This window comes from Balaenoptera musculus, chromosome 10 (assembly GCF_009873245.2).
Source record: "Balaenoptera musculus isolate JJ_BM4_2016_0621 chromosome 10, mBalMus1.pri.v3, whole genome shotgun sequence".
Taxonomy (NCBI): Eukaryota; Metazoa; Chordata; class Mammalia; order Artiodactyla; family Balaenopteridae; genus Balaenoptera; species Balaenoptera musculus.
This window is the reverse complement of record NC_045794.1, coordinates 18,762,681-18,775,572: the sequence shown is the minus strand read 5'-3', so window position 1 is coordinate 18,775,572 and position 12,892 is coordinate 18,762,681. Positions and strand designations below refer to the sequence as shown.

Below are 12,892 nucleotides of genomic sequence, written 5' to 3'. Positions count from 1 at the left end.
TTGGATCAGCTGTGAGACCTTGAGGGAGTCTCTGTGTATCTCTGATTGCACCTGGTATCTCATCGTGTGCAAAATAAGATACTGATGCCACTTCTCTCCATCACAATGTGACTGTGGGGACCAAATTATCAAGTATCTGTGAATATGCCCTGATATCTATAAAAAATGAAGAGTAACATGACTTTTAGTTCAAAAACAGATATTCTCTGTTTTAGAAGTGGAGAAATTTCAAATTCTTGTAACACACCAGAAAGAAGTCAAAGGTTTAAAACAAGCTAAAATATCGACATTGGCAGTACATTATTTTAAAGTTAGTGTCCTTTCTAAAAACAGAAACAGAAATACTGCTGTACCTGCTATATAATGGCATTAAAAACTGCAAAGAGTAATAATTCTGGATTGCCCATTTAGTCTCATTTTTATTCTTTTCACTTTTACTATGATTGGCGTGTCTTTAGAAGTGAACAGGTCTCACAGACATAGAAAACAAACTTATGGTTACCAAAGGGGAAAGGTGGGGAGGGATAAATTAGGAGTTTGGGATTAACATAAACACACTACTATATATAAAATAGATAACCAACAATGATCTACTATATAACACAGGGAACTATAATCAACGCTTTGTAATGACCTATAAGGGAAAAGGATCTGAAAAAAATAGATATATACATATATGTATAACTGAATCACTTTGCTGTACACCTGAAACTAACACAACACTGCAAATCAACTATACTTCAGTTAAAAAAAAAAGGAAGTGAACAGGTCTTTCTCCTACCCTCGCTACCCTGTGACCCTGATAATCCAAAGTGAATGGGCTGAGCACCCTCGGACAGAACACCTACCTCACCACTTAGGAGTCAGTCACCAAGAGTAACCTAGCTTCTCAAAGCGTGTCTCTGCAAAACAGAACATAATACCTATCCCAGAAGGTTCTTTGGAGTCATAAATAATGTATATTCAGGGTCTGGTATACGATAAGCTCTGCAGAAATGGTATTTATCACTGTTTTTCTGGCAAGAAATCTCTTAACCGCACTTGGCTCTATCGGTAACGTGGAGGACTTACTGATTCTGAAGTTCAGCGAGAATCCAGCCAGGGTTCTAGAACGTTGCTGTGGTAGCTCTCGGGCGCCACGTGAGGACCAAGAGGAAGGAGGCGAAGCAGTGAAGGCCGCAGGGCCTGAGGCGGGAGCGGGGGCCGGGCTGGGCGTGGACCCGGCGCTGAGGCGTGGACCCGGCGCTGCGGCGTCGACCCGGCGCTGAGGCCCGCCCCCTCTCCCTCCCGCCTCAGTGGCCACGCCCAGGGCGGACGTGGCCGACGTACAACGCGGTTATCGCGAGCGCAGCCGCGGCAGAAGCACCATGGCGTCATCTGTCCCATCAGTTTAGCAACCCCCAAGGAATCTGACCGCCTACTTACACAGAAACTAATTGCCACTCAAGTCCTTTGGGGGTTTTGGGAGAGGAGGAGAACTGCAGCGCAGGATTTTCATTTGGGGAAAATTAAATAACCTGGTAAGAGTTTTTACGTTTGGATCTTATAGATGAGGAGTACCTACGAAAGGTACCGATATTGATGCGTTGTGTGTTGCCCCAAGACATGATGATCGAAGCGACTTTTTCACCTCATTCTATGATAAGTTGAAATTACAGGGAGAAGTAAAAGATGTAAGAGCTGTCGAAGAGGCATTTGTAATCAGTTATCAAGCTGTGTTTTCATGGGATAGAGATTGATATTTTGTTTGCCAGATGAGCACTGCAGACTCTTCCAGAAGACTTGGACTTAAGAGATGACAGTCTGCTTTAAAATTTAGATGCAAGATACATAAGAAATCTTAACGTTGCAGGGTAACTGATGAAATTTTACATCTAGTACTAAACATTGACAACTTCAGGTTAACCCTGAGAGCTATCAAACTGTGGGCTAAATGCCACATCTATTCCAACATATTAGGTTTCCTCTGTGGTGTTTCCTGGGCTATGCTAGTAGCAAGAACTTGCCAGCTTTATCCAAATGCAATAGCATCAACTCCTGTACATAAATTTTTCTTGGTATTTTCTAAATGGGAATGGCAAAAGCCAGTCCTATTGAAACAACCTGAAGAATGCAATCTTAATTTGCCTGTATGGGACCCAAGGGTTAGTGTATTATTTTTTCCCCTAGAAATTCACACTGTGCAATAACAAATAAAAATCGTCTGCAAAAACTTCAGGGAGACTTCCCATCCTGTTACCTATGAGTGGACATTACACTTTCTTTCGGTCTCAACTATAATTGCCCTCTGAAGTAAGAAGTGTAATTATGTACCCTGTGAACTACATTTAATTGTACATAATTTGTAATATCAAGGTCACTAACTTTTTAATTCAGTCTATACAGAACTACCTTGTAAGTAAAAGTTGTGTGGGCATTTGTGCTTAAAAAATAAAGATAAAAATATACTTAAAAAAAAAAAAAGAATCCAGCCAGGAATCAAGATGCAGTTCTCGGACTTCCCTGGTGGCACAATGGTTAAGAATCCGCCTGCCAATGCAGGGGACATGGGTTTGCACCCTGGGCCAGGAAGAGCCCATATGCTGCGGAGCAACTAAGCCCGTGCGCCACAACTACTGAGCCCACGTGCCACAGCTACTGAAGCCCACGCGCCTAGAGCCCGTGCTCTGCAACAAGAGAAGCCCGCGCACCGCAACGAAGAGTAGCCCCCGCTCGCCACAACTAGAGAAAGCCCACACACAGCAATGAAGACCCAATGCAGCCAAAAATAAAAATTAATTAATTAATTAATTTTTTTTTAAAAAGATGCAGTTCTCCCCATCTTTCAAGTAGTCCTCTTGAAGGCCTCCTCATCTGGCTTTGGCATCCCTGTGAAGCAAGGGCTGGAAAGGACAGCCCTCCCCTCAAGGCCAAGGATCGCTGTTAGTTTGCAACCTCAGGAATTTGGTTGGTTACCTGGATGAAATTCAAAATCGGCCCCCCTACACAGAGGAGAGACCAATGAAACAGGCAAACCACTCCAGATTGGTAGGTGGCAGGTGTAATCAGCAAGGGAGATTACTTAGGAGGCTTGTCTTGGGACCACAAGATGAGTAGGTCTCTGCACCTGCTGGCGGGAATCTTAAAAATTTATATAGAGGCCTTAATTATGTTCAGTCACGTGTGTACCATCCAGATGGTCTCAACAATATCTTACCCCTCAAGGCTATGTCCTTGAAGTAGCTCCTAGTGTGGAAATGGTGGGTGAAATGTACATTCCAAAGACAGGGGAGAGGGCTAGGAGCCTCCAATTGCCCGCATCCAGCTGGCAGGTCAACTTTGACAATCGTGACGTCTTTCTTCCCTCGCCATCATCTTCTCACACGGACAGGGAAGTGGGACAATAGGCTGGCATCACGCCTGGTAGTAATCGGACTGTTCTAATAGAGTTCACTAAACATCATTAAGAAAGGGGAGTAGTAGGATCACTTGAAGCCATCATGTCAGGGAGGTTTGGAAGAGGAAATTGGGCTGGGTCTTAAAGGATGAATGAAATTTGCCAGGCTGGCAGGACTGAGGAGAAATGTTTCCTAATAAATACAACAGTGTGTCCAAATCGCAGAGAAATGAAATGGCATGGATGGTTCACTGTGCCGAAGTCTGATTTGAGAGCAGACAGAGATCAACAGAGACTGTCTCATGGCACCATCCTGAGAAGTCTAGATTTTATCCTCTTTTCTGCGAGGACCCAATGAAATGTTCAGTAGGGAAGTAACTTTCCCAGATTTGTGTTTTAGAAAGATCATTTAACATTTGTGTAGAGAATGGGTTGGCGGGAGTGGGGTGGGGAGAGTGCACAATGAGAGATTAACTGGTAGATTTTGGAATGGTCTAGACAGGAAATAGTGTGCGCCTAAGGCACACTAAGGCAGCTCCGGTGTAGTGGGAGAAGAGGACACGTAGGAGATGGAATCAACAGAACATAGTGAATGAATCTAAGGAGTGGGAAGGAGAGAGGAGCTGAGTTTCCTAGTTTCCTGACTAGGGTGCTGGACTGGATAATGGACAGAGTAAACATAATGAAATGATATATTTTTCAAGGTGGAAATGCTCAAACACGAATACACCAGAAAACATAATGAAGTAGTCCTATGTTTGCGCTTATCTACAACAAATGTTTAGATTTAAAACACACTTTTGTTTGTCTTTGACATCTTGAAATAAAGGCTAAACAACTCTATTCCTATATACTTTAAATCACTTTGAATATGCAATAGCTACAAACACTAGGCCATCTTCTGGGCAATGATACGCTGTTCCAAATTGGGAGATAACTCGGTAATATTATGTCATGCTTGATAATGTTCTCACCAAAATGTGACATAATTTCCCTTCCACTTACGTGGTAGTTGCATTCTTAGAAAATTCTGTGTATGTTTACATGGTAAAAATTTACTATATGTTCATAGGTAAAATGGTGTTACATTCCAGGCTTAGAAAATTGTAAACAGCGTTTTTCACTTACATGGATGCCTATTGGGAACATCTGAAGTTGTACAGAATACAGGACCATTCTTTACGTGACACTGTCCTGGTATTACAAAATCTTGAGTGTCTCTGCCTCTCCATATGCTATGGTGACACTTAAGCCACTGAAGCACCTAAATCATTGGGACAATTCAAAATATTCCCAACAAATTTCCTAAACATTCCCCAGGGGATGTATCACTCTGACCCCACTGAGAACTAGTATGCTTGGGGAATGTTCCAGAGAAAACACCACAGCATCTTCTTTCTCAGCATCTGTGGGCACCATTTCAGCCCAGAAATTAAAAATCAACTACCTTAAAGGGAACTTTGATCCTGATAATTGAGAAATTTTCGTAGGTTTGACTCAAACTGTTCAAGACACACTAACGTTTAATCAGAAAGTATGAGAAGGAAAAAAACAATATCTTATCCATTCTTTAGTTTTTAGAAGTCTCATCTCTGTCTCTGAGTGTTGGTGGGACCTTAGGCAATTCACGAACTCTTACAGGACCTGCTAATCCAGGGGTAGAGTTAGGGGCGAGATATGGAGAACGACCCTGGCTTTACTTTATGGCTGCCCTTGCCCACTGGTTTGTTTAATCCAGTGGCGTGTTGGAGCCGGCTTGCGCTGGCTTTTGAGAGCCAATCTAAACTTTGTGGAATTTGTGAGCTGGTTGACAATATATTAGAAACTTGAAATTGACCATGACGATAGTATTTAAATCATGGAAATTGGAAGACACTAAAAATCAGTCCTCTCCCCACCGCCCTGAGCCAGTGGTTAAGCATTTACCAGCACCCCACTGGTTGAAGTTCTCCTCTATCCTGTAGGAAAGGGAAAGGTTGTCACTGGGAAGGCATTATACAAAAGCCCATCCTCTGCATCCCATCTGGTCTCACAGGCTGCTCGTTATAACTTTAGTGCTTGGTGATAATGCTTATGTGTTAGTTGTGGACACCTCAATGCTGTTTCTCTGAAGCATCTGTACAAGGGTCTGTGCTGAGCACCGATATAAGCAGCTAAAATGACTCACCCCAAACAGACACCTTTGGGAGATGCTAACACTTCAATCTGGCAAGGAGTGCATTCCAGCCCTCCCCTAATCCTCTTACAGCAGCTAAGTTTTACTCAAAGCTTCAGCTTGGGTATAAAAGCAGACTCACTCCTTCACTCAATCGGCTGCCCCTGCAAGACCAAGCTTGGGGAAAAACCACAACTGCCCCCAAAGCAACTTGAAAAGGACAAATTCCTGAGCTTCAGTTTCTGGGCCAAAAAGAGTTAAGAGTTTTGTCAGCCCCGAGTCACTAGAGGCTTCAGAAGTCCGTCAAATCTGCCGACTCAACACATTTTGCTTTAAATAGGAAAGATGCCAACTGAAGTTGAATGACAAAAGAGATTTCCAGGGAGTGGAAAAACTAAGGAGAATGTCCGGAAAAAGAATATGTAGGGATAGTAATTATTCCTACTTCAAACAATCTAACAGCCCTTTAACTAGCTATTCTGTCTCCTTTCTCCACCCTGTCCTCTGAGCTAAGTATTATTTTGTCTATTTTACAGGTGGCAAAATTAGATTGGTCAGAGAAATAAGCTAGTTCCAGGACATTTGGAGAAATCAGAACTAAAATTCTGGTCTTCCAAGATCTTCCTGTCAATCACTCTGACTCTAGATACGTGTTCCCTATTTGGTAACATGAAGACAACACAACTAAAATATCCCTTGAACCTCATCCATGCTTAGGCTTTCATGTACATGAACCGCTTTTAAAATAGTTGAAAATAGTCAAACATCCATTTAGTTCAATTGAATTCTAGTACATCTTTTAAAAATCAATATAAGCTACAATAACTCATACGTTATTTGAGCCTTATATTTTTTTCTCTTTTCCTTTTTTAAAGCAACTTTATTGAGATATAAAAGCATGCAATAAGCACAGTAAGTGTACAATGTGATAAGTTTTACATATGTATAAACCCATGAAACCATTATCACTTTCAAGGTAATGATTCTTCTATCACTCCCACATTTCCTCGTGCCTTTTCTAATTCCTCTCACTTACTCATCCCACCTACCCTCTCAGGCAACACCTGATCTGCTCTGTCAATATAGATAAGTTTTCATGTTCAAAGTTTTATCAAAATGGACTCGTACAATATGTACTCAATATCTGGACTCTTTCATAGAAATTTTGGGATATATCCATGTTGTTGTATAGATCATTAGTTCCTTCCATTTTATTTTTAAGTAACATTCCATTGTATGAATATGCCACGATTTGTTTATCCATTCACCTATTTGGCTCTTTTCCAGTTTGGGGTTTTTACAAATAAAGCTGCTGTGAACATGCATGTAGAAGTTCTTTGTATGGACATGTGACTTCTTTTCTCTTAGGCTAATACCTTAGGGTGGAATGGCTGGGTCATATGTAAGTGTATGTTGAACTTTTTAAGAGAGTTAAACTGCCAAACTTTTCCAAAGTGGCTTTACCATTTGACATTCCCAACAGCATAGTTTGAAAGTTCTAGCTCCTCCACATCCTGGTCAACACTTAATATGCCAATCTTTTTAATTTAGCCAACTAATAGGTGTGTAGTGGTATCTCATTGTGGTTTTAATTTGCATTTTCCTGATACATAGTGATATTAAGGATCTGTTCATGTATTTATTTGCCATGCATGTAGCTTCTTGGGTTAAGTCTGTTTAATTTTGTTGCCCATTTTTAACTGTGTTATTTTCATGTTATTGAGTCTTGAGAGTTTTCTGCATATTGTGGATACAGTGCTTTAACAGTTATATGCTTTGCAAATATTTTCTCCCAGCTTGTGGCTTGTCTTCTCATTCTTTTCTCCTTTGGAGAGGAGAAGTTTTTTAATTTTGATGAGGTTGAATTTATTAATATTTATTTTATACATCATATTTTTTGTGTCATAGCTAATAAATCTTTATCTAGCCTAGTGTCACAGAGATTTTTACTTTTGCTTTCTTCTGGATGTCTTATAGTTTTAGATTTTACATTTAAGTCTCTGATCCATTTTGAGATTTTGAGTTAACTTTTGTATATGGTATAAGGTTTGAACTGAAGTTTGTTCTGGTTTGTTTTGCATATAGATATCCAGTTATTCCAGCACTATTGTTGAAAAGACTATCCTTTCTCCACTAAATTCTCTCTGCACCTTTGTCAAAAATCAATTGTCCATATATGTATGAGTCTGTTTCTGGACCTTTCTTGTTCATTGATCTTTTTTTTCTATCTTTACGCTATTACCATAGTTTATTGATTACTGTAGCTTTATAAGTCTTGAAATTAGGTGATATTAGCCTTCTAATTTTGTTTTTCTTTTTCAAAGTCATTTTGGCTCTTCTAGGTCCTTTGCATTTCCATGTGAATTTTAGAGTCAGTTTGTCAATATCACACACACACAGCCTGCTAGGGTTTTGATTGGGTTTGTATTGATTCTATAGATCTCTTTGGAAAGAACTGACAACTGTATTTCTATATATGTGCAACAAACATTCAAAATTTTAATATTAAAAATAATATCACTTACAATAGCTTCAAAAATATGAAACAGTTAAAAATAATTATGATAGAAGATGTGAAAGACCTGCTCACTGAAGAATACAAGACATTGCTGAGAGAATCACAGACCTAAATAACCTGGACAATATAACTTGTTCATAAGTCAGAAGACTCAATATTGGAATGATTTCTTCTTCCCTTTAATAATAGAAGGTATTGTACTTTCACTTCTCTTGGAGGTAGATGTGGCCATTTGACTATGTTCTGCCTAAAAGAATCTGAGCAGAAGAAATATGTGTAACCTCTGGGCCATACCTTTTTTACTTTCTGTTTTTCCCTTCCAGGGGGCTAGGGAGGATGGGGACAGCACTCGAGAACAGTGCCTCTTCAAGTCTAGTCCCCTGACCAGCAACATCATTATCACTTGGGAGCTTTTTAGAAATGCAGATTCTCAGTCCCCACCCCAGACATACTGAATCAGAAACCCTGGTCTTGGGGTCCAGCATTCTGTGTTTTAAAAAGCCCTCCAGGTCTGATACAGGCTAACATTTGAAAACTGCTGCCCTCGGGAATGCAAAGCATCAAGTAGGACCTAGTTGGCTGATATCCTCACTGAGCAGAGTTGCCTAGTCTCCCTGGACCACCAGCTTACCTTCACCCTCTTATATGATGGAGAAATAAACTTCTCTTGCTTGAGACTTTTATATATATTTTTTTGCTCTTCTGAAATTTTTTTATTGGAGTACAGTTGATGTAGACTTTTGTAATTTTTGTCTATTTGTTATACCATCCCTAACTATGCCCCCTTCTTTCCTCCATGTGGTATTATCCTGTCCTTGTGTCAGGGAAGATTCTCTTTTCGGATATTCTGTTTACCTCAGTGATATCAAGAGCATCACTTCATGTCAAGGATTGTATAGTATTGTACACCGAAGGGTACATCATAATAATAGGTAGTACTTTTCCTATATAAATTTTGACACTTTGAAAAGTTGGATAAATAATAAAGTTACATAAAAATGCTATAGTCAAAGAGATATAAATTATCATATACAAGTCAGTCTTAAAAATTAAAATATGAAACATGCCATTTCCCTTTTTGCATAATTTCTCTTCTTTTTCTCTAACTTTGAAGAGGAACTATGAGGTTTTTCCTTTGCCTTCAAAGTATTAACTTTTTCAATCCACTCCTATCATATAGGTACTTTAGTCATCAATAGCAGCAAGAATTACCCTGAAGACTTGTGCAAACGAATTGAGAAGGTATGAATAGCCCTAGTTGCTGAAAGTAAAAGAAAAATACTTTAAGTAATATTCACACTTGACTGTCCTAATCAAATCTTCAAGCAGGAAAAAAGAGAAAGAAATATGATGTAGAAAAAATTTCGTATTATTTTAATCATTTAGGTAGATAGAGAGAAGCTTTTAGTCATATATATGTATATGTGTGTGTAGATAGATATCATAGATAGATAGATAGATACTTCCCAAAATATAGTGAAATACAGCCTAACTGTATGTCATCAACTCTTGATGAAAATTTTTCAATGATTCATCATGAAGCACTTCTTATGATGCTTGAATGAGCCTGTCAAACAACTTGAATACTTCCTAGTGACAGGAGATTCAAGTGTTACAGCTCATTCAATATTCCACTTATTTGTTAAGCACCTACTCTGTACCAGGCAGCCTCTTCAATTTTTGAACAGCTATAATTGTTTAAAAGTTCTAACTCATGTCGAGATGAAATCCTCCTGTAAAGAGCTTCAACACCTCGTAAAGAGCTTCAACACAAAGTGTTTCTCTGTTGCAGAAACACAGTGTACCGGGGGTTGGGGACAGTGACACAGCTGCCTCTAGGGACCTCACGGTGTCATGCGAGCAGGGGCAGGACATTTGATGGTGGAATAATAAACGCCAGTACACAGACATACAAAGTGCTCTCTGAGAAACTGGATGCAGAAGCCACTACCTCTGCTAAGGGAGTGGTCAGAGAAGGCTTCGAAGAGAGCATGGTATTAGAGAAAGGGTGAACAGGACTCAAAAGAAAAAGAACATTCCAGGTCCAAGGAATAGTATAAATACAAGCATGGAAGCCTAAAAGAGCACAACATATTTGGAAACTTCAAGTGGCTCCGTATGTCCTCAATAAAAGGTTGTGGAGCAGAAGATAAGACTGACAAAAGTCTGTTAGAGGCAAATTAGGAAAACACTTGTTCTTCGTGACAAGGAGTTTGAACTCCAGGCTATGGGGAATCAGTAAAGAATGTTAAATGAGGAAGTGACATGATTGACTTTCTTTTTTTAAGTTTTATTAATCAGCTTTGTTTTAAGCAGATGTGGTGTATAATTCCCTAGAATTTTTTTTAATTTTTATTTTATATTAGAGTATAGTTGATTTACAATGCTGTGTTACTTTCAGGTGCACAGCAAAGTGACTAAGTTATACATATACATATATCTATCCTTTTTCAAATTCTTTTCCTACTTAGGTTATTACAGAATATTGAGCAGAGTTCCCTGTGCTATATAGTAGGTCCTTGTTGGTTATCTATTTTATACATAGTAGTGTGTATATGTCAATCCCAAACTCCCAATTTATACCTCCCCCCCTTTTTCCTGTGGTAACCATAAGTTTATTTTCTGATTTGAAAAATTACTCTGACTGAAGTTGAGGATGAACCAGAGAAAGGAGAAAACATAAGAAAGAATAGAGAGGAGACCTGTAAATGGTTTGTTTCTTCCCCTTTCCCTCTCCTACCTTCTCTCTGTTCCTTCCTTCTGAAATAGGAAATATGTCTAAACAAAGGTGATACGTGTGAGGAAGAGATGAACCAACAGATTTCAGAGGTAAGGAAGTAAAATCATTATCAGTACTTTTTGACCAGTCCAATATGGGGATTGAAGGAGAGGGCTCTAAGTCTGCCCCCTGGGGCATCACAGAATTCTTCCCTATGATAAATCTTCAGTCATTTGAGAATAATTATCCCATTCTTTCCCTCACCACCCAAGAAAGCACTCCTCTTCCACCTAAGAACAATAAAATGCCATTCCCCAGTCCTGCTGTCCTCCAGTGCTTGATTAGGTAAAGAGGGTGCCTTATCTAAAATTTCTCAACTCAACAATATGCCCAAACTCAGTAAGTAGATAAATGCATTCTTCTTCAGCCTATAGGTATTTACACCAGCCAAAACATCTCCCTCGCTGTTCAGCTGTCAAGAAAATATATTAATGCTTCTAAATCAAGAACAAAAATAAAATCACTCAGAAATAAGTTTAACATTTCATATTTTTGGCACTTAAAATATTCCTCTATTTGTGCTATCCTGAGCATATGACTTGCAAAGTGAAGTAGCCATAAATCAGGCTACTCTAATACCGCTCCTCGCAGACATTTGTCAGGAAAAATAATTAATATACTGGCTAAGAGAACACTAATAAAGCAGTGTATTGCATTTCATTTGGTCCTTATTCAACAACGGTGAAGAGTTCCAAAGCAAAAGACAAAGAAAATTAGAATGATCATTATCCTATACCCTGTCCTATTGATGAAGCACATTCTTGATGCTGGCAAAACTCCTGGACCTGATCTTTATTTTTAACTTACTGATTCTTTTCCATCAGTGACAGACTTGTTCTGCCACAAGGGATGGGTTTCCAACTTGGCCTGAGGGAGGCATGTGGGTTAGAAACAATATTGTCATTGGCCTACTTTTGGCAAGATTGGTGGAAAATCAAACAACTGTTATGTTTTGGAGTTGTGGGCTAATAGTGCCCTCTGTTTTCCATTTTAGCTCCCATCAACAGAATTACCAGATGGCTAAGAAGCCACTATAATAGAGGTAATGTTCCAATATAGTGGGAAAAGACCAACCCAATAAACATTCTAACATTTATCTAGTCGCTTAAAATAGCAATCTAAATGTTTAAAGATAAATTTTGTTAAAAGAATACATAGCAGAAACTCTTGAAGCCTCACTCCTTTCACCAGAATACTTGGTCTTTTTAGAGCAATATATTCATTGCTGATGCCAGCACTCTCAAAATATCTCATCCATCCTCCCAAATGCCAAACCTTATAACCCAGTGGACCACAATCACCTGCAAGATTTGTAAGACTCTTCCTAAACCCCCCAGAGATTCTGAGTCAGTGGGTCTATGATAGAGCATAAGGATCTGTAATTTTAAAGACTCTTTCCAGATGACAGGGGAACAATTTAGAGAAGTCTGAGGTCTACCTGTGGGAGAAAATTTTAAATAAGGGTGTTGGACAGGGAAGCAATCAGTTGGGTGGATTTTCAGTTTACATATATCCTCTGCTCCCGCCCACAGGTTTCTTCATGCCTCCTAGTGGATGGAGGGTGAGGTACCCAGGGTGAATGTGATCCCCTGGTTGAGAACCAATGCTCTTTGGAATAAAGAATCATGGAACTGCTTGGAGGAAAAACAAAAACAAAAAGCTTCCTCTCTTAAAGTGTGAACATGTAAAACTAGTAGGATTCAATTATAGAACCACTGTTTTCTTCAACACCCTCAATTTTGGTTCATTCTATGGGGTTAATGCTTCCTCTGCTCCTGAAAGAAATTCTGGGAAGATGGAATTAGTTTTTCCAGGCATTCTCAGATAAGAAAGTCGTTTTGTCTGAAAAAGAGTCTCATAATTGAAAGTCAAAATTACAGAATTTAAAGCTAAAATTTCCCTCCTCCCCGTGTTCGGACCTGCACTCCCAATGGGGACCCACACATTCAACCTTTTCTCAATTTCCCCTCTTGCTTCTCCCTTTCCTCCATCTCATTTAGTCAGCTTCCTCTCCCCTACGCAAGATTGAAGGTGGAACTGGGGTCAGGAGAGAGAAGGGAGAAG

At 39.5% G+C, this 12,892-nt stretch overlaps 1 pseudogene; it reads left to right on the top strand.

The window, feature by feature from the left end:
• Window positions 1–995: 995 nt before the first annotated feature.
• LOC118902046 lies at window positions 996–10,061 on the top strand (annotated as a pseudogene).
• Window positions 10,062–12,892: the final 2,831 nt, after the last annotated feature.